The sequence below is a fragment of the Lucilia sericata genome, unplaced genomic scaffold (assembly GCF_015586225.1).
Source record: "Lucilia sericata isolate MDLA Ls3-8-SP2 unplaced genomic scaffold, ASM1558622v1 Contig000395F_arrow, whole genome shotgun sequence".
NCBI classification, from domain to species: Eukaryota; Metazoa; Arthropoda; class Insecta; order Diptera; family Calliphoridae; genus Lucilia; species Lucilia sericata.
In genome coordinates this window covers 88,060-110,722 of record NW_023994413.1, presented here as the reverse complement: position 1 = coordinate 110,722, position 22,663 = coordinate 88,060, and the positions used below count along the sequence as shown (strand labels likewise).

Genomic DNA, 22,663 nt, shown 5'->3' with positions numbered 1-22,663 from the left:
AAATCAGTTTAATTGTGAAATTGGATCCCAAAATAAAATGAAACCATATTATGCATATGAACAGTCCGAATAAAACTAACTAATGATGCCTTTTCGGTATTTTTTTACAGATTATATGTACATAGTTGTATTATTTCTAAAAATTTAGCTTGTTTTGAATAACTTTCTTAGTCTATTATTAAGTTTTGAATGAAGTTATGAAAAAGATTGGAAAATAAAATCAGTTTAATTGTGAAATTGGATCCCAAAATATAATGAAACCATATTATGCATATGAACAGTCCGAATAAAACTAACTAATGATGCCTAAGTTTATGATTTAATCAATTATTAATGCAACTCTTAGTTAAACCACCATCGCTGGCATGTATGTACATAAGTACATTTGAATGAACAAATATTTGTGTGTTTTCACAACAAATGTGTTGTATGAAAAATAACAATTATTGGCTAAAATTTCTGCTACTATTTTCGTATATATTTTTTCTGCTTTAGTTATTGGCTCTCAAGCTTGAATGTCATTGGTTAATTATTGTTTTTGCTGTGCTGACGATATAAACAAAAGCAAAATAACAACAACAATAAAGAAATAAAAAAACGAACGAAGATCTGTAATTAACGCAGCACTGCGAAACAAAAGCGCAAAGCTGACGAGATGTTTGTACGTACATACATCCAAACTCACAAACATATGTATTAATGAATGAATGTTTGTATTAATAGAGAGCTTTTTAACTCGTTCGTTTTCGTTATTTTTGTTGCTCTTGCTGCTGCTGTTGTTGTTTAATCAGCATGACACACACATGCACTCAACACTTACTCACTCACACACTCATTTACTTAACGATTGTTTCTAATTGGTGGGTAAAAGCTTTCTTTTACATTTACTCTAGTGTTTACTGTTTTAGTTAATTAAATGAGTGGAGGAGAGTGGATGTGATTGCGTAAAATTAATTGGGGAGAAAATAAGTCTCATTATCTCTCAAAAGATAATAAACGAAAAGGAGGGATGTGCTTTTGCATTTGTAACAAATCAGGGTGGATTATTTTTATATATAGTATAACTTTTTTCATTGGCGACATTATATAAAGTCTATATAGTCTATACCCTTACAGATCAGTGCTAATTAATAAAGAATGTTTTAGATGAGCTTGAAATCGAGTCGTATTGTGTATTGATCGTGTTCTTATCTGATGAGTTTGTGTAAAAAGTCTATTGATGTTCTTGAGGATTCAGTTTGCATTTGAACAAGAGTTCGTTATCCTTAAATTTAAAATTATTAAAATAAAAAACTAAAACAAAAAAAATATTTTTTAATCTCTTATTACCATCTAAATTACATATATACATACATGTATGAATGTATGTAGGTAGGTATACATAACTGACGGACTTGTTAATAAATAATAAATAAAACATAAAATGAAAAACATATTGTCAACAATGATTTCACAATAAAATAAAATTTTTTATAATTAGTCCTAGGTTATTGAAAATAAATTTATTGAAATGTACTTTACATACCTATGTACATATTTTTTCTGTATAAAATGTACTTAAAAGTATGTGTGTATGTATGTATATGAAAATACAAACAGAGGCCTAAAATAACAAATCATTTTTAGAAACGAAGAAATTGTAGATTTTATTAGAAATAAATAAAAATTATTTGATAATTATTATTATACACTCCACCACCATCAGTGGTGTGTAACACCAAGAAATATTCATCCCAACAAAGTATATATATATTCTGGATTCTTATGAAATTCTGAGTCGATTTAGCTATGTCCGTCTTTCTGTCTGCCTCAAACACGCTTACGTTAAAGCTAAGCAAAACAAATCAGCCAAATTCACAGCAATATTTACCATTGTCTTAAGCAATTTGGTCCACGGTCCACGACGTAAAAAGTTTTGAGTAAAAATTAAAGACTACCTCAAAAAAATAACGATTTTTTCCCTAATTCTTTAGTAGTTTTCTCAGAAACAATCGAAGATAATTCGATGAATTTTGTCATACGTTACTTTTTTACCCAGGTATCGTGTTCAAAATTATAAAAATCTATCCATAATTACCCATAGCCCCATATTAAGGTACATATTCCCGGAAATAAATTAATCGTTAATAACTTTGTATATAAACTTTGTATATATAAATATAACTAAAATGTAGATCTAAATTGGTCCAAAATTCGTCATAGCTGCCATATATGGTCCGAAAATCACTTAAACGCACATATTTGGTTGATAATTAATGCTATCAAAATAAAATTCGACATGAATATGTTTCGAGTATATATGTATCATTCTGCAAAAAAATGTTCGAATCGGACATATTTCATAGGTGAATAAAGCTATAGAAGTAAAATTCGACTATAATATATTTTGTGTATATCGTCACCTAAAATGCAAACGACCCTATCTAACATTTTTAAAATTTTACAGGAAAAGCAAAAAACTATTTATATTGAAAAGTTTGTTTCAATCAACGCGATTTATTTATAGTAAATAAACAAATTGTTTAATAGTGAAACCTATCATTTGTTGTGATAGTTGACAATGGCGTATATAAAAATCGATAAATTTTTATTTAAATATTTTTGTAGATAGGGCGATAATTTTGATCGGAGGAGTCTAATTTTTGGTGTGGACTTGCAATACATTAGAATCAACAATAAAATCGATTTTGAATTTTTGGTTAGTTAGGACCGTTTTTGGTTAGTTAGGACCGTTTCAGGTGGCAATATATATAAATTATTCAGTGAAATCTTTTCTTTATTCAGTAAAATGTCTATATCCAAAATCACTTAATATACATTTTTCTGGACCAAATCAAAATTAGTTCCATATATAAATAAATTACTAAAATTACTCATGACGGAAACAAAATATATGTATATGCGGGTTTTACAGTTCTCCCTAAAGGAAGAAATTATACTGAAGTTTTGAAAGTTATATGTATGAAATTTTCTTTCCTTAATATAAATTTGATATTTAAATAGTTTTTAATAAAAAATTGGATTCAGGTATTTAAGATTCGGCAACTTGTTTTTTGAAAAAAAAAAAATAACAATTAAATTGAATTAAGTAACAGTTACAAATAAGTAAAAAAATGACTTTACTAATTTAGTTACAATTTCATTATTTTGATATTTGTTTATATATGTCTATTAGGATGGCCCCGTTTGTATGGAGGAAAAATAAAGTGTCAATGTTCCCAACTAAAATTAAAATTTAATTAATTCTAAGATTTCGTTTCTCAAAATTTTTTTCCTGGCGTCAATATTGGGTGAGTTGTATAAAAAGGAGCTTGTTTAGGTTTTTCTGATTTTTTCATATTTTTTCCAAAGGAAACATATGAAATTTTGGTACCATAAGAAAGGTCCTTGGGAGGCACTTTCAATGGCATATTAGAAATTTTCGTGTAACAGCAAAAGTAATCGAATTTTTTCGGCAAATTTTCATATTTTTTAAATTATAACACAGATGAATTTAATATAATTCGTTGGAATTATTACATAATAATTCTCAATAAAATCTACCGAAACGTTTTTTATCGTTTCTAAAAATTCAATCTAGATCGAATTTTATTTGAATTTATCGAAACCTACCAAAACATTGCAAAATAATGTAAACAACAATATACAAACCGTAATTAACAAAGCAAGAGTAACAAACAAGTAAATATTTAGGATAAATTGTCTTAATATTTTAGTTAAAATGAAAAAAATTTGATTTATAATAGAATGAAACCAAGTGTTATATACCAATGTAAAGTTAATGAAATTGTGCGTATATATGTATAAGTACATACTATATGATTTATATATTATGTACTTTAGATAAATATAGCTTACACAACACCGGGGAGAACATAGGGTTTAAAATATTTAAATAAAATACAAAATATATTTTAGAAAAAAACATTTTGGTGAAATTATATGAGGTTTATAATGTAATAATTTCAATTAATTACATTAAATAATTCTATGTAAACATTTTAAAAATCTAAAAATGTTCGGATAAATTACATCATTTGTAATAATTTTGGTATACAAAACTGAGTTATGTCATTGAACTCCTCTCCCAAAGAACTTTCATATGATATTAAATTTGCATGTGGTTTATTTGCCAGAAATGCGAAAAAATTCTTAAAAACCTTAAAAAACCTGTTTATTCTTTGATCCAGCTCACCAAATATTCACGTCAGGACAAAAATTTTTCGGTGGAACATCAGCAAGTTCTATTTTGGGGTCACCCTAATGTACATACATAAGATTTTTATAATTTGAAGAAATTTAAATAAAAAACTTATTTTTTAATTAAAAATATTTTTGTCCAAGTCAGAAAATAGTTATTATTATTAATTTTTTCTGTCATTATTTTTAAATTTTTATTTTAAAAATTCTATGTTTTTTAGTCTTAATCCCTAAATACAACAGTTAAAATCTGATGTCGCATATCATAAATACTAAAAGCTTAGTTCTCAATAATTGTTAAAAAAAATTATTTTGAAATAATTTTCATTTCCAAGAACAAAGTAATAGATTGTGACAAAGTAAATATTGTGAGAAATAAGTGGACGAACTTTAATTTTATTCTGAAAGGGACACAAATTACATTGTTTTCTGCGGAACATATCTGTGTCAACAAGAATCTTTCAAGTAACATATTAAAAAACTGATTTTACTTTTTCAAATATTTAATTTTATACTGTGTAATTTTGTATGGAAAACGCTCAACTGCTTTGCATAGAAAATTCAAATTCTATGCAAAGCACGAATACATTCTAATTGTTTGTTAATTTTTTTTAAAGTTCTTTAATATAAAGGTTAAACTAACTTATTTTATATCGTCTCTCTTCTTCGAGTTATCATAAACTAAAGTTTGTAACAAATTGAAAATCTACATATGTATGTACATTAGACTGACTCACACCTCCCAAAATTTACCTTGCTTTGTTTTATGATGATTCCCAAAATATTTTAAGTGTAGCGATGGACGTTCGTGAGCTGGACCAAAATTAAAAAAGGTATTTTTGAATTATTTTTTTTTTAAATTTTAGTTTTGTTTTGAAACAATATATTCAATATGGGGTATCATTTGAAAGGTGTTGTAAAGGCGCGTCCAATGATGTGTTAATCATAAATAACAGTATCCTCATAATTGTCATATTTCAAAAAGATTTAAAATTCTAGGTTTTTCATGGATATAAATAAAATTTATGCATAATTTTGTAAATTGTGTACACCTTTAAACGCGGATTTAAAATCCCTTATAAATCATACCACATATTGCATATTTTGTTTAAGAAAAAACTGCAAAATTTAAAAAAGAATAAAGGGTATTAAGTATATATGTATATATTTCGAAACCAAATTTAATAATATATTTTGTGTGCAAAAAAAATTAATTTGTTATATTGTCTAGACAGTCCGCTTTTTAAAACTTGAAAAATTTACATTTACTTAAATTAAATTAGCTTTTTTTAAAAAAGTCCATAAAATTGCCTCACAAAAGTATACGAATTTTTCCTGTTGTTCATATTTGAGCATATTATACGAAACACAAATTTTAGAATCGACTGGTTTTTATGCTTTAAATTGTTTTAAGGGGTTACTATCAACCGAAATGATATATTTTTGGCCCATTTGGTCCACAATTTTTGGGGATTTGTACCCTCTTTTTATGTAATACCATTAAAATGGCGATTTTTGGCAATATTTGTAGTATTTTCTCTTTTTTTCCAGAGATAAGACCAAAGTTTGATATTGGGATTTAATAGACCCCTTGGAGTATCTAAAAATAGTATTTTTTGTTGCAAGAATCTGTATTTAAACGATCCAAGATATATTATTGATATCATTATTCTGTCGCTAATTCAATATATTGGAACTTAAGTCCATTTTCATGATACTATTTTCGGGGAAAGTTTTCTTGTATATATTCTTTTAGATATCAGCTTTTATATATTTTAAGTTTTCAATGTATTGTGGAAGTGTACTCCAAAACATGCCTCGAAGAAACACCATTCAATATGGTAGTATCATTATTTTTATATACCAATCACCTCCAGGCTGCATGCCACTATATCATTATGGTCTAACTCAAAAATATCGATATCTGTTTAAATATTGATTACTATGATCAAAATAAACCCAAAATTTTGGACTTACATTCTTATTGTAATGGGCAACATAAGCGTGAAAGTTACGAATAGTAAAAACTCAAATCTACTGTATAGGATGACGTTTTGTTAAGAAATGTTTTGGAGTTGTATACCGATATAATGTATTGAAAATTTAAAATATATTAGTGCTAATATGTACATGAATGTATACTAGCCAACTTTGTCGGAAAATATCGACCCTAGTGGTACGAAAAGGGACTTAAGATCCATACAATTCAATTAGAAACAGAAGAACTATACCAAAAATATATCTTGGAACTTTTAAGTACAGATCCTTATAACAAAAATTATTATTTTTAGATACCTCAAGGGGTCTATTAAATCCCAATATTAAAGTTTGGTTTTATTTCTGAAAAAAAGGAAAAAAAATTGCAAATATGGTCAAAAATCGCCATTTTAATGATATTACATGAAAAGATGGTACAAATGCTCCAAAATTGTGGAACAAATGGGCCAAAAATATATAATTTCGGTCGATAGTAACCCCTTAATACAATTTTAAGCAAAAAACCACTCGATTATAATTTTTGCGTTTCGTATAATATGGTCATAAATGAAATACAGGAAAAATTCGAATACTTTTGTGAGGCAATTTTATGGACTTTTTTTAAAAAAATTTAAATCAATTGAGGTAAATGTAATTTTTCCAAATTTTAAAGAGTGTGATATTATACCTTAGGACTCTCTAGACAATATAACAAATTTAATTATTCATTATGTTTCTTTTCAAAGTACAACCAAATTCGAATACTTATGTGAGACACTGTATATAACATTGTCATATTTCTGGGTGTTACAGAAATATTCATCTGAGACCCAACAAAGTCTGTCTGTATAAAACATTCTCACGTTAACATTAAGCAACAAAAATTAACGAAATTCACCCAAAATATTTAATATTGTGCTAGGCAGTTTGGTTTTGAAAATGAGCAAAATTGGTTCACATCGGGAAAAGTTATGAATCAAAATCTGAAAAAAATCCGAAAAAATTAAGCTTTTTTTACATATTCTAATGTAATTTTCAGAAAAACTGCGCAATATAACTCCATGAAAATCATCACACATAGAGCTTTATTGCTGTTGAAAATTGGCGGAATCGGTCTACAATTTCATATACCTCCCATACAAAAGTACTTATTCCCGCAAAATGAGTTTATTGTTAAGAACTTCCGTCAGAATGCTGATATCTTCACAAAATTTTACAAATTAAAATTTTATGTCAATAGCATTCATAGAAAGACAAACATTCCTGGATCGGTTCATAATTAGGCATACAAGGTCCCCTTCAGAAAATCATTTAAACTATCAAATAATGATATCCATTCAAAATTTAGCACACATATTCCTTTTGTATACGGAAATGTTATTTTAGAATTTTTTCATGATGGGTCCATATTTAGACATAGCTCCCATGCAAGGAAAACACTTAAACCCACATAACTCCATACTAAATAATGCTATTAATACAAAATTTAGCGCAAATCCCTCTTTTATTTTCAATTACAAAATTTTGCCAAATGCTGCATGTTACACCATTTACGAAATTTTTTATTTAGTAAATTTATTTTATTATGATATAAGAATACCTAATAATGAAACTTTACTTCTATTATACAATATCCCAACAACATATTTTTCAATGACTATTACATTACATGCAATCTGCATTACTTTTATGTAGTACAGAATGACTAACATGCATATAATCTGATATATACAGAACTGTTACAGAATTCCATTTCGATCGAAAGTGGAATTATTTTAGTTTTTTCTTCTTCAGAAAAAGGAAACCGATAATTTTTTTCGGAATACAAAACACTTATAAGTCAATGGCATTAAACTAAAAAACTAAAACATTTAACCTTACGATAAAATATAACCAGACATTGAGATAATGGGGGTAAGTCAAAAAAGTGAGTTTATAGTTTTTAAAGTTTACAATTTGTTACGATGTTTTTCTCGTGTTCGTGGTGTTGAGTTACACCAGTTTTGTTATCATTATGCGGGATGTTGTAGTAAAAGGTAAAATCGTTTATAAATCGGCTTAATATATTCATATGTGTGAACATCGCTCGTTTAGTACAAGTCTGGCTTGAATTAACTGTTTAATTAAGTTCAAAATTCGTTTTTTTTTTTTTTTTGAATTAATATAGTAAAATATTTGAGCCGTTCTAAAGTTTATAATTTAGTTTTATGTTATTATATATCATAAATATTTGATATTTGATAATTTAATTTAAATTTAGTTGAAAAACATATTACTATTTTCTATCTAAATCTGGTTTAATTTTTCAAGTGCAATGATTCCTTTAAAAGTTATTTAAGAAATTGTAAAATGCCATAAAACTCTCAAAGCAGTTTTTCTCGAAACGTTCTTTTTTGGATTATGCCAGTCTTGTAGTAAATGAGCGATTTATGTAATATGTACAATGTACATATGTATATATGTATAACATATATTTTATTCTTAATATATTTAATCAATATATTTTTAAGGTACAATTCGTGCCAATATAAACATTTAATTACGAATTGTAACCAGTTTTATTTAATTTAAATACTGTTTTACCACACTTACCTTTTGGTTAAAGCTTTTTCATAGTTTTGAGCATATTTCGTTTACAGTAGCAAATTTTTTTTTTGATTTTAAAAATTTATTTTTTTTTTCCTGATGTTTTCAGCTTACGACAAACAACATGTTGTTGGTGGTGTTTTCTTTGTTTTGGTGATTTTTTTATATTTGTTGATGTTAAGCCAATTTTGATTTTATAAACTATAAATATTTATTTATCTAGATTTATGTATGTTTTAAACTGTTTAAATTATTAATTTTTTTGTTGTGTTTTTATTTAACATTTTATTTAATATATTAATTTTGTTGTTATTTAATTACTAGTATTAATTTTTAAATTTATAGGAACTTTAGAGATTTTATGTTTTTGTTTATTTCAAGTGATTTCTTTTTAATATAATGTATATTAAATAATATATATTAAATATTTTGTTACTAATTTTTTATATAATAGATTTGTTTCAACTGTGAAGAGAAAAACAGGTTAATTTTATTAATAATAAAAAAAGATTATTTAACACCATTTAAACTGTTTTCACCAAAAATTATTAGGTTATTTATAAAGCACTGACACAACTATTTTATATTACATTACACTCTTCTTCGTAAAGATTTTTAAACTTATTTTTGTTTTCTTTTTTATCATCAGTAACAAGACAAACCGTAAAAAATACTTATTTTAATGTTAAGTATCAGATTTAATTTCAGCTACCTATTTTTTTAGTTAGATTGTTGTTGCTTTTTATTATTTTGTTGTTCGTCCACATATAATGTATACAAATATATATATTTATATTTTTTTTAAGAATAAATAATGAAACGAGTACACGCATTGCGCGGTTTACGCTAATGACAGTATTACAAAATTGTATCCATACATAAAAAACACACACACTCACACATCCTACACGCCTATCATACAAAAAAACACACACAGAATCAGCGACAAAAAATTAAGAAGAAAAAACAACTAATGAGAAAAAAAAATCGCGACTGCAAACACCTTTTTATACATATGATTTGTTTTTGTTGTTATTTTCACACACACACACACACACACACACAATAGAATAATTCAACTCTTTTTGGAACAACAGCTAAATGAGTGAATTATAAACATTCGCAGCAACAGATCAAGAAAAAGCAGCAGCAGTAGTAGCAGCTGCAGCCTCATAAGCTGTTTAAAAATTAAAAAAATACACTCTCACACACTCTTAAAAAACACATGTGTTGTATTGTTTTTATTATTGAGAGTAGCAAAAGATTAGAGAGAGTGTCAAGACAAAAAGAGTATTATTTACTTTGCTACTCTGTTAATTTTCGTTTGTTACATTATTTTTTTACTGGTGAACTGCACAGTGTAAACAAAGTTGGTACAATTTTGTGTTACATTTCGCTTTAAAATATATATTATTTATATTTATTACTGGATTCATATATGTTTTTATATATTTTATCAATATTAAAAAGAATTGTTTTAAGAGATTTAGAACGATTTAAAATATTAAGCAGGGTACATCACATACTCTAGCATAACTAATTGCTGTAAAATACAGCTTCAAGAAAAAACCTAAAAAATTATAATTCATATAAATTATTTTTTTCGGTAAATGAATGTACGTCAGTACTTTCAATGCAAAGAAAAGTGCATTTCTATGCAATTTTTGTACTTTCAGCATCTGGCAACACTGATGAAATAAAATATGATACTTGTTTTTATTTGTTCAAGGAATCCCAATCTAAAATATGTTGTGCCTCTTGTTTTTAATGTGCTAAAGAATTTAATTCAAAAAATATTTCGTAAATTAATATAGATTTAAAACAAAATTAAACGAAATAAAAACATTAAAGCTTAGTAGTTAGTTAGCCCTGGTGGTACTATTTGTTATCACCCTTGGTACCGTTGAAAGTTAACAAAAATTGTACCCAAAACAAACAAACCCTGTTACTCACACCAGTTTCCGAAGAGCAAACTATATTAATTATTTTGACTCATTTCCTTTTTACTTGACTGACAAAAACAATACTCTCTCTCTTACTACTACGCTCAAAACACTACAGATTCTAAACAAGAAAAAAATGCTCATTAAATATCAAACACATTAATACATTCCACTCATTTAAAGGGAGTGTGTTTTTTTACTTGTTATTGTTGCTGTTATTTCTTATTGATAACTAAGATTTGTTGTTGTATGCATTATGCATTATTTATACAACTACACCCAGCAAACACAAAATCATCATACGTTGTAGTAATGCTGGTTCTGTGTTTTTTCACACTTGCTTTTAAAATCAAATCCAAAGAATTTAAGAAATAAAATTACTTATTATGAAAATATAAACTCAAATATGTTCATAAGAATTAACTTTAAGAGGGTTTGATCAAAATGAACGATCATCAATAGTTTTATCACTAATTGTTATGTTAATAAATCTAATTTATATAGAAAAGACCTGTTATAAATAATATTTGAAAAACTATCATAAAAATTCTATAGAAAACCCTGTTCTGTATAAAAATAATATTTTCTATAAAAAAGAACTAAACTAAAAATATAAATTAAAATGCTTCTATTAAAAAAAAAAAAAAAATTATACAGAAAACTTTACTAAATAACTTTCTTATATACAAAAACTATTATACGTTCCATTTTTTGTAGTGATCATTAAATTATAGGTACTACCTTCGATCAGTAAAACCGAAAGTACGAGCTCGATTTACGCAACCGAAAGAAATCAAGGTTGTTGCAATTTGCGCATTGTTGCAATGACCGACCACTAAAATCCTATACAATTTCATATAATTTGTTAACATTTATTAATTAATAAAAATAACTGTAAAGTAATATATGTATGTATTACTTATTAAAATAATTTTATAACTTAGGCCGGAATATACAATTCTGTCACAAATCAAATCATTTAAAATTACACTGACTGAAAAACAAAATTAATGGAAATTAAATAAATCAAAAACTAACTTCCTAATAATGCCATAAAAAATTTAAAGTTGCACTTTTAGCAACCATTTTTAGAAAAAAGTTGCTTTTATAAAGATTCTAATGCTAAAAAAAGGCTGTTGCGCAAATCGGTCAGTTGCAATAATAGGTAGTTGCTCAAATCGAGCACGCACTGTATAATTTTTTAACGAAACTAATTTATGAGTTTCAATTGAGAAGCTGTAGAACAAAACTAAAATATATATCACAGTTTTTCTTATAAAAAAACTATATGATTCGTAAAGTTTTCCTCATCTATGGATTCTATGCACGTTTGTTTGCTGTGCTATGCAGTCAGCACCGAACATGTTTGAAGAAGTAATTTGATATTAAATTTCGTACGAATAATTTTCTGTTACAATTTCAAAACCGGCCGTCGGAAATGTATCATAATAATACAAAATTTTAGTTTTAAGATTTTCTTGGAAAGATTCAAACTAGTGCCAGGCTGGTGGATAATATAAAATAGTTTTAAAACACTTATATTAATTGGATGCTTCTAAACCTTAACTTTAAGACCAACTAGAACCGGGAATTAATTTTAAAAAGTTTAAATAATAGTAACTAATTAACACTAAACTAAATTGTAGGAAAATGTTAAAACTTGTATCATTTTAATCTCTAGCTTAAGTAACTGACTATAAATTTGTACAATAACTTCGCGCTCTTTTATGGAATAAAGAAACTGGTAACAAACTAAACTAATTTTAAGGTAACTAGGTATTTCCATTTTCCTGTTAAATTTTATTTTCCTTTATTTGTAAAAATATTGATTAAAGCGATTTTTTAAATTTTATAAATGTAAAATTTAGACTTTTTGGTTAAGTGTTAAATTAAACATTTATGAATAAAAAATGACCCTTTCAGCCGCATCTACAAACACATTAAAGTTTTTTTTTGGGAAAATCAAAATATATCTACATACACAATTTGCAAAATTAATACCCTTCCTAAAAGTACTATAATATATTATGTCATTCATTCCATCCATTAAAACTTAAGGTTTTTAGCTAAGATCTCAAAACATTGTATTCAAATAAGAGCTTTAAATGAAAAATTTCCATAAACATGAGGCAGTCTTTGTTTTTAATATCCAAATCAGAATTTTTAATGGTCATTTGAAATTTAATTGTTTATTTTTAATATATTTTTTTAACACTGTAGGTATTTTTGTTATTAATGTTTATTTTTAGTTTTTATATATATGTTAATATTTTTTTGTAAATATCCAAAATATCCTTTAGTAATCCTGTGTTTTCATCAATCCAGTTGTTATTTATATCCTCGTTAAATTTCTTTAATTTCCTTTGCAATTTTCACTTTAATTATTTTAATTTTAAACACTTTTTGTATTAATTATTTTTCTCTTTTAACAAATTCATTTCATAAAAAAATTATTTTTTATTTTTTAATTTTAAACACAATTACAAAGAAAAATAAAGTATTAATGTATTTTAAGAAATAAATATTCGTTAGGCTTTTCCGCGCCAATTAAAAATTGCGTACGTTTTTTCGGTTAAACAAAACAATCAAGATTGTGGCACGACGACGACCAACAATTACGCTCGCTATTGTAGGCAGACACATACTTATGACAATAATAATAACAACAACGTTTGCTACTCGTACATATACATACATGCAAACAATGTAATGAGAATTATAATAATAATATAATGAACGCAAAAGAAAAACGTAACTAATGTACGTATAAACGAACGTATGAACCAAACGTACGAGCGCGCTACGACGTTTTATCGTTCACCGCCGTTTTGATACTATTGTATAAAATTAAATGAAACCATTTTTTCTCATTCCTTCCAACATGCAAACAGCGACACTAACAACAACCACACTCACATAAAAACGCGCTCGCATAGCCACATGCACAGATATACGTACGTTGGGTGATAATGACTACATTGCACTCATTTACTTCATTTAGTTTTTTACACATTGACGTTGACGCTCACGTGAACGTTTGAAAAAATACTCATTATCAATAAGATTAAAAAACTCTCTTCTTTTTTTTAACGAACGTACAAAAATATAAAAACAAAAAATCCACATAAGAAAAGAACAATGAAAACAGCAACAACAAAAATGAAAACATTCATTTAAGAGACTACAGCAAAAAGGAAAACAAGGCAGAAAAAATTGCGAACAAGAGAAAAATGAAAAACAACAAAGAAAATAAACAAACAACCCAGAAGGAAAAAACAGAAAACATAATAAGGAAATATTATTTACATTGATATTGCAAAAACCTTTAGCACCTTAGACAATTTAAAAACAATGTATTATGTGCATATGTTTCTCGAAAAAAGTCCACCATAAAAATGTACAAATAAGTATTTATGTATATAAACTGTTTAGGGACTGGTTGGATTTACATATCTCGATTTTTTCCCTTAATTCTCAAATGACTAAAAATCAATCGTTCAAAAAAGCAAATATTTTTCCAATTGAAAAACAGGTACAGTGGTTTCCCGGTTTAACGAATAATATAAAGTCAGACCCATTCGTAAAAACGAAAAATTCGTTAAACCGAATAACAACTTTCTATGATTTAATTTTCTATTTTTTTAATCTCTTGAATGCACCCAGACAATTTCCATGCATTTTCATGCAGTGTGCAAAGATAGAAATTAGTTTTTGTTTTGTTAAATTTGGAATCAAACCAAAATTAAAGATTTTACGAGAAATTTGATTAAAATTAGGTAAAAAACAATATTTTTTGTTTAATGAAGTTAAAGTTGTTTCATTTCGAAAATGAATTATTTTCTTATAAAAAAAATAGGGATTTGATGCTCATTTTAATCGATGTGAAATTCTAAGTATTTTATGGTAATTTTTATTACAAACAATTCCATTTCTCACTTTATTAGTAAAATAATCATAATATTCCCTTAAATAAAGAATTTTATATTAAAATGTACATGTGCATTGCATCCATAACTTCAGCGATATTTACCTGAGTAATAGTAATCATCCACATTCGCAGACACAATGGCTAAAATTAAGAATTTAACAAGATAAAAAAAAAGTTCGTTTTCATCTTTATCTAGAAAATCTAAATAAAGAACTAAAATTCGCGGTCTTAATGATATAGTGGAAGTCAAAGGTCATGAGTATCAAATCTTTTGCATGTATCGCGATTATTGTTCGTCGTACGACTTTAGATGTTATTACAATATTTGTAGGTCGTACAATTTCCAATATTTTGGTAAAGACTATTTTCACGGATCATCAGATGTTTTCGAATTATTTTGTCTTCATTTTCCTTAGCTATGTTACTTAAAAATACACTAGGCGACAAAAATAAATACCTGGGAAGTGATACTATTTTTCTGAAAGGTGGATCCGAGTAAAACAAGAATATTTTTTTGAAATTTGCCAAGCACCTCCAAAATCTTGAGTTACGGATTAAAAAACCGGGTTTTCGTACCTTTAAGCACTTATGAGTCAGTAACTTAGTTGAATCTGAACCGATTTTAAAAGCAGGAGCTAAGGCCTTTATAATGACATATATAACGTTTAAGTAACCTTTTATTTTTTATTTTAGTTTTGCACCGTTGTCCAAGTTTGGAGATGTTTTATGAAAGTATTTTATATAGGAATCGTACCATTTATTAACTGATTAGAAAGCCATGTTTATTCATGAGTAAAGCGCAACTTTGTTTTTAAAAATCCGTTAGCAATTGACGTTATTGGTCTTTTTCCTAATACAAAATTGTTCAGAAACTGATTTCGAATTATTTTGTCTTCATTTTCCTTAGCTATGTTACTTTAAAATACACTAGGCGACAAAAATAAATACCTGGGAAGTGATACCATTTTTCTGAAATGTGGATCCGAGTAAAACAAGAATATTTTTTTGAAATTTGCCAAGCACCTCCAAAATCTTGAGTTACGGATTAAAAACCCAGTTTATCGTACCTTTAAGCACTTATGAGTCAGTAACTTAGTTGAATCTGAACCGATTTGAAAAGCAGGAGCTAAGGCCTTTATAATGACATATATAACGTTTAAGTAACCTTTTATTTTTTATTTTAGTTTTGCACCGTTGTCCAAGTTTGGAAATGTTTTATGAAAGTATTTTATATAGGAATCGTACCATTTATTAACTGATTAGAAAGCCATGTTTATTCATGAGTAAAGCGCAACTTTGTTTTTAAAAATCCGTTAGCAATTGACGTTATTGGTCTTTTTCCTAATACAAAATTGTTCAAAAACTGATTTCTGAAGTATGCTTTATATGGGGGATAGGGTTAAATATGGCCCGATCCTCGAAAAATTTTGTGGAAGGATTTATGTTTATATACAACTTATTTATTCTGAATTTCATCGTGATATTAATATTGAGAGGAGAATTATGGAATTCAAGTCATTTTCTGAAGGGTCAAATAAGACCATATTGTCTATAGAATCAGCAGTATCACTAAAGATTACAGCAAACTCATTTATACCGTTTTTTGTATTGATCGGACCCCATTCGACCCAGTCCCCATGCAAATCCTCTTTAAGCAAACGACTTAAATTCCATAATTCTCTTAATTACATCAATATCACTATAAAATTCAGCATAAATAACTTTTATAAAAATCTAAATCCTTCCACCAAATTGTATGAGGATCGACCCATATTTAGCCCTATCCCCCATATAAAGCATCTTTCGGAAAATCAGTTTTGAAAAATTTTGTATTAAGAAAAAGATCAATAACGTCGTCAATTGCTAACGGATTTTTAAAAACAAAGTTGAGTTTTACTCATGACTAAACATGGTTTTCTAATCAGTTAATAAATGGTACGGTTCCTATATAAAATACTTAAAAAAAAAAAACATTTCAAAACTTGGACAACGGTGCAAAACTAAAATAAAAAATATGTTTGCTAATGAAACTCACACATATCTCTCCAGGTTCTTTAAATGTTATATATGTCATTATAAAGGCCTCAGCTTTTGCTTTCTAAATCCGTGGAGAGACTTAAAATCGTTTCAGATTCAATTATGTTACTGACTTATAAGTGCTTAAAGGTACGAGAAACCTGGTTTTTACCCGGTTTTGGAGGTGTTTGGCAAATTTCAAAAATATATTCTTGTTCTACTCGGACCCACCTTTCAGAAAAATAGTATCACTTCCCAGCTATTTCAATTTTCGTTTATTTTGTCTCACTGTTAATTAGATTAATACTAATAAATATATTTTGATCGCTATTCTTTCACAAATTAGCAGAAAATACTAATTTAATTCTTATTAAATCATTATCTTAGAATTCCGACTTATTAGCACAAAATCTGTTTATGTAAAATTTCAAATAGGTCTAGAAGTTGCAATTTCACTTTCAATTTGAAATTTAATTTTGTGTACTTCATTTACTCTAACCAAATTTCATAAAAATCGGAATGCTAAATATGGCCTACTTTGTTTTTTCATATAAGTACCGCAAGTGTTTTAAATAAAAAGTTCCCATAAAAATATTATCGGAAGGACGGACAAGATTTGATCGCCCCAAAAAGTGATTTTAAGTTGATCAGTGCACCAAAAGCTGAGTGAGGATCCAATATTTACGGTGTCAGATTGACTAGTGTAAAAAAAATAATATTATGGTGGTGTTATGATTTAAAACAATATAATTTGAAACACATAGGACTTTTTGCTAAATCCTAAACTAATAAAGATACCAGTAGAGGTACAAATTGCAATAATAAAAAAAATTTCGAAAAATTCCACATAGTACTAAAATTCAAAACAGGGACGATATATTATAACAAAATAACCTGGGTTTTTGGGTCGTTATTTATTAATAAACAAAAACTACTTTACGGAAACCGCTTCTATGTGGGGAGTACTGTGTGAATTTTATTAGAATTGTAAAATATTGGTTCTTATTCAATAGAGCTAACACTAAGTACCAACCTAGCCACTCTAAGTATGAGGACATCACCATATACCACTATAGAACTATTACATGGTAAAATCTTGATTTTCTACCTCTATTTTAAATGCTTTATTTTATGAATAAAATACTGAAGGCATATCTGAATCTGGATAGTTATTCTTGATTTGGTTTCTAAATGTGTATATATAAGTGTATGTATATATATTATTGCTTTGTGGACCTTAGGTGATGGTAACCACCTCTTGTAAATATCTAAATTAAGTATTTTTCGTATACCATATTCACTTTATATTGGTTCCAAGCAACCTAAGGTCTGTTTATAGGTTTTAATTTAAACATGGCGTTGTTCCTAGTTCGAAGCTGGACTTTGGAGAAGATGGATGAGGAGTTTAATGGTTCTACTTGGATACAAGTCGCTCCCCTTTGGCAGTTAACAATTTTGAATGACCACTCAGTTGTTATACCCTACACCACTTCAGTGGGGAGGGTATATTGGATTTGTGCTGATGTTTGTAACGCACAATAATATTAGTCCTATACCCACCTTAAAGTATACCAATCGGCTTAGAATCATTTTCTGAGTCGATTTAGCTATGTCCATCCGTCCGTCCGTCTGTCCGTCCATGTAAACCTTGTAATCAAACTACAGCAATTTTGAAGATAATTCAATGAAATTTGGCACACGATCTTCCTTTGGCCCAGGGACGAAGCCTATTGAAAATGGTTAATATCGGTCCATTATTTCACCTAGCCCCCATACAACTGAGCCCCCGAATAGGGCTTGTAAACTTTTAATCAAACTACAGGTCGCAATTTTGAAGATAATTCAATGAAATTTGGCACATGATCTACTATTGTCCCAGAGACGAAGCCTATTGAAAATGGTTAACATCGGTCCATTTTCTCATCTAGCCCCCATACAACTGAACCCCCGAATAGGGTTTGAAAACTTTTAATCAAACTACAGGTCGCAATTTTGCAGATAATTCAATGAAATTTGGCACATGATCTTCTATTGTCCCAGAGACGAAGCCTATTGAAAATGGTTAACATCGGTCCAATTTCTCATCTAGCCCCCATACAACTGAACCTCCGAATAGGGCTTGTAAACCTTTTAATCAAACTACAGGTCGTATTTTTGAAGATAATTCAATGAAATTTGGCAGATGATCTTCTATGGTACCGGAGACGAAGCTTATTGAAAATGGTTAACATCGGTCCATTATTTCACCTAGACCCATGCAACTGAAAACGACGAATAGGGATTTTATGTTTATAATTATGTTTAATATACTCGTATCTCGACAAAAAGCTGCAAAACCAAGTTCTGTACTAGCCTTGATGACTCGCATGAATTTTATAATTATAGGGTCTCATTTGACCATAGCCCTTATACAAATCCCCCTTCAAAATTTGGCTTAAATGTCCACAATTTTATTCAACAATAAATGGCTTAAGTATAATTCAAGGCAAGGTGCAATTCAACTTAAATGCTTTATTATGAAAACTAAATCACATTTCATTTTTGTAACAGGTGTAGGGTATTATATGGTCGGCCTCGCCCGACTGTAATTTCTTACTTGTTTTTTTTTTTTTTCTAATAATTCTATGTGTCATTTTATCAATTATCAATATTTTATACTTTTAATAATATTATATCATCCTGATGTTTATAGGGGAGCATTCCTTAGAGCATACGAATCGAATTCGGCATAGCCGAATATAACAATCTTACTTGTTGTATTTATCATATATCTGAATTTGTCATATGTCATAAAATTTTAAATAAATACAACGAATGTCCTAAATACCCTCCACCAGCAAGCTACTTTTTATTAAAATCCATTTTAATATTATGATTTTCGTATATGGACTTTTTAAACGACATTTTTGGCTTTAGAAGGGAGCTGCAACCTATAACGGATCAATTGGAAAACATTTTAGCAGAATGATTTATCTATACACAGAATATGCAATACTCATTAATATAATATAATCATTTTAGTTAGTTAGGTTGAAAGAAGGATGTATATACATCAAACCCGAACAAATACACCTAGGCCTCTATCGGGCCTATTTTGCGCTCCTCCCACCACCTCCGGTCTACTAGACTAGAACACTAACCAGTAACCTACCGGAGGTCACATTCATTTAATAATGAATTATGTGGTATTAAGTGATTTTCAGAAGTAAACCTTATATGGAAGCTATGATTACATATTTATGGACCGATCCGGAAAAAATCCGTATACTGATTAATATATACACAAAACATATTCAAGTTGAACTTTAGCCCGATAATTATTGTTGTCAATGAAATTGTGCATTTAATTTGTTTTCGGAAATGATCCTTATATGGGAGTTGTGACCAATTATGGACCGCATAATGATTTATATGTATATACAAAATATATTCACGTCGAATTTTACGGGCCAATCCAGGAAAAGAGTAGAGTGATTGATACATACACAAAATATGTTCGTGCGGAATTTTACCCCGATAGCTTTATTAGTTAATGAAATTTGAGTGTTTAAGTGATTTTCGCAGGTGGTCCTTATATGGGAGCTATGACCAATTATAGACCGATTTGGAAAACATATTTATGTCGAATTTTATCTTGATAGCTTTATTTATCAGTGAAATATGCGCATTTGAGTGATTTTCAGAAGTGTGCCTTATATCGGGGATATGACCACTTGTGCACAGTGAACCAAATACGCAATCTAGCGCGAAATTGGTTGAAAAAATTTGTGATTTCAAAACAAAATTAAGGGTAAAAATATTTGTTTGTATATTACGAAATTAACATCGCTGTAGACAGTCAAACACCCAGCAAAAAGAAAACAAAGTACTTTCAAAAGAATAACATTTATCACCACTTCAAAAGTAGCACTAATTGATTTTTTTTACCTTCTGAGGAAGTGATGTTTAAAGACTTCCGAAGAAGCGAAAATAATTCTATTTTTTCAATGTTGAAGATATATTTTTTGTTTTTACATTTTTATGAGATAAAAAATGTTATATTTGGGCTTTTGTATTAAATATGTTTATTATCCTAATTAATGTTAATATCAAATTAGTTGTATTCTATGATACTACAATTTCACTTCCGAATAACTTGCAAAAAAAGAGCATTAAAATTACTTCTTGAGAATGACTTCAGAAGTAGTGAATTTGGAATCAAATAAAAAGGACATCCCTCCTATGACAGTTCTGTATTAAAATCATCACTTCTTCAGGTCTTTTTCAGTACTTCCATGGAGTAATTTCTATTTCTTTTTCGCTTCTTTGGAAGTTCTTTTTTTGCTGATCAAGAGCAATTTTTTTAAATAAAATTTTTTGCAAATTTCATATATAGTTTGAAGTGATTTTTTAAAGATCGTGAGAAGTTAAATTACAAAATTATTTCATATTTATTGACTACAAGGAATGTTTATATAATTGTATAAATATGTAACATTTTCATGCAAATTTCATATGTAGTTTGAAGTGATTTTTTAAAGATCGTGAGAAGTTAAATTAAAAAATTATTTCATATTTATTAACTACAAGGAATGTTTATGATATCGTTCGCCAAAAAATTAAGATCGGAAAGTGTTGGTATATTGAAGTTATTTTTCAAGAATTTTATTAAAGTTTATTAAATACTATTCCCGCTTACTTCTGTACATATTTTATATACGTTTGAAAGGGTAGCCTTTAAAATAGTAAAAAAATTTGCTGCCACTTTTTGCCCCTTTTTTTGTTATAGGTCAAAATTTGAGTATTTGATCGCGAATTCTTCAGTTTTGAACAAGCACTCATGTCAAAAAAATTAATTTGATACCGTTATTAAATGTAATGGGTAAAATTGGATAATGTATGAACACATAGTGATAATAACAATAAATTAAAGCAAATTGTCCAAAAATTTCTTTATGATATTTGCTAGAATTTCAAGTGTGAATGGGCAGCTGCAAAAATTCGAAGCTAATTATGAAAAGTTGCCAAATGGTGATTTATTTAAAAAAATTCCGATTGTAAGTATTATAATTTCCAAGATATATGAATTTGAGTATTGAGTTCATTTGGGTGATGCCCACAACTGGTAGTCCGCCGATTTTTTTAACGAATAGTACCAAAAGTACCGTTTCTCGTGTTAAGTTTAAACTTTAGCTGTTATAGTGTCTATGATATACGAATTTAGTAGTCCCACTATTGGCGGTCCGCCTATATTTGTTTTAAAGATTTATACTTATTGTATACTGTATAGTACTGATAGTATACAGTACAATACTTAATAACTCTAATTGTTATAGTTTCCAAGATACTTCTAATAGTTCGCCCAATTTTTCCCAAAAGTTAATATGGACGCCAAAAATTACTTGTGCAAAATTTGAGAACTCTAGAAGTTATAGTTTCATAGATTTAATAATTTTACATATTTAATACATATGAAAGGTACCACGCCTACTATTGCGTAGATGTTAATGTTGCTTTGGTAACATTTAAGAACTCTAGCTGATGAGGTTTCTCATATAAGTATACTACTTTTAATATCAATTTTGTATGTAGGCATGACACCTCGCCCCCTCAGAACAAAAAGTGTCCGACGAGAAATACTTCAACAACCTCCGAATATTTCAAGAAAATCGGATACTTCAAACAAAGTTTATATACAGAAAATGTGTAATAAAAGGTTCCTTTCAGTATATTGTATTTTGACACACTTATAATATGTGCCACGCCTATTAAATATAATTCCCATTCCATCGATATTGTAGCTCATTTAATATTCTAGTCACATTCCAAATTTCAGAAATCTAAGTGTTTCTAAGTCGAGTTAAACACTTTTGCGCGCTAGATTAGGCATTTGGTCCACTGTGTTGTGGATCGATACAAATTTACGTTGTTAGTATGACTTCTGTTCATATTATATTTATATGTGCAAAATTTTGAGTTGATACCGATATATTTGAGAAAGTTATTAACGATAAATCCATTTCCGAAAATATGT

General features: G+C 28.0%; 1 protein-coding gene across 4 annotated transcripts in view; it reads right to left on the bottom strand.

Annotated features, from left to right (window-relative positions):
* Nucleotides 1-13,525, bottom strand: part of LOC119604451 (zinc finger protein 2) — a 123,973-nt gene extending 110,448 nt beyond the window's left edge. For 3 of the 4 annotated variants that reach the window (XM_037957072.1, XM_037957073.1, XM_037957074.1), the window contains exon 1: nucleotides 8,770-9,008. The gene's annotated coding sequence lies outside the window, so the exon portion shown is untranslated. Of the gene's footprint in view, nucleotides 1-8,769; nucleotides 9,009-13,401 lie in introns of those variants that run through there. The other variant, XM_037957070.1, reaches the window with a different exon arrangement.
* Nucleotides 13,526-22,663: the final 9,138 nt, after the last annotated feature.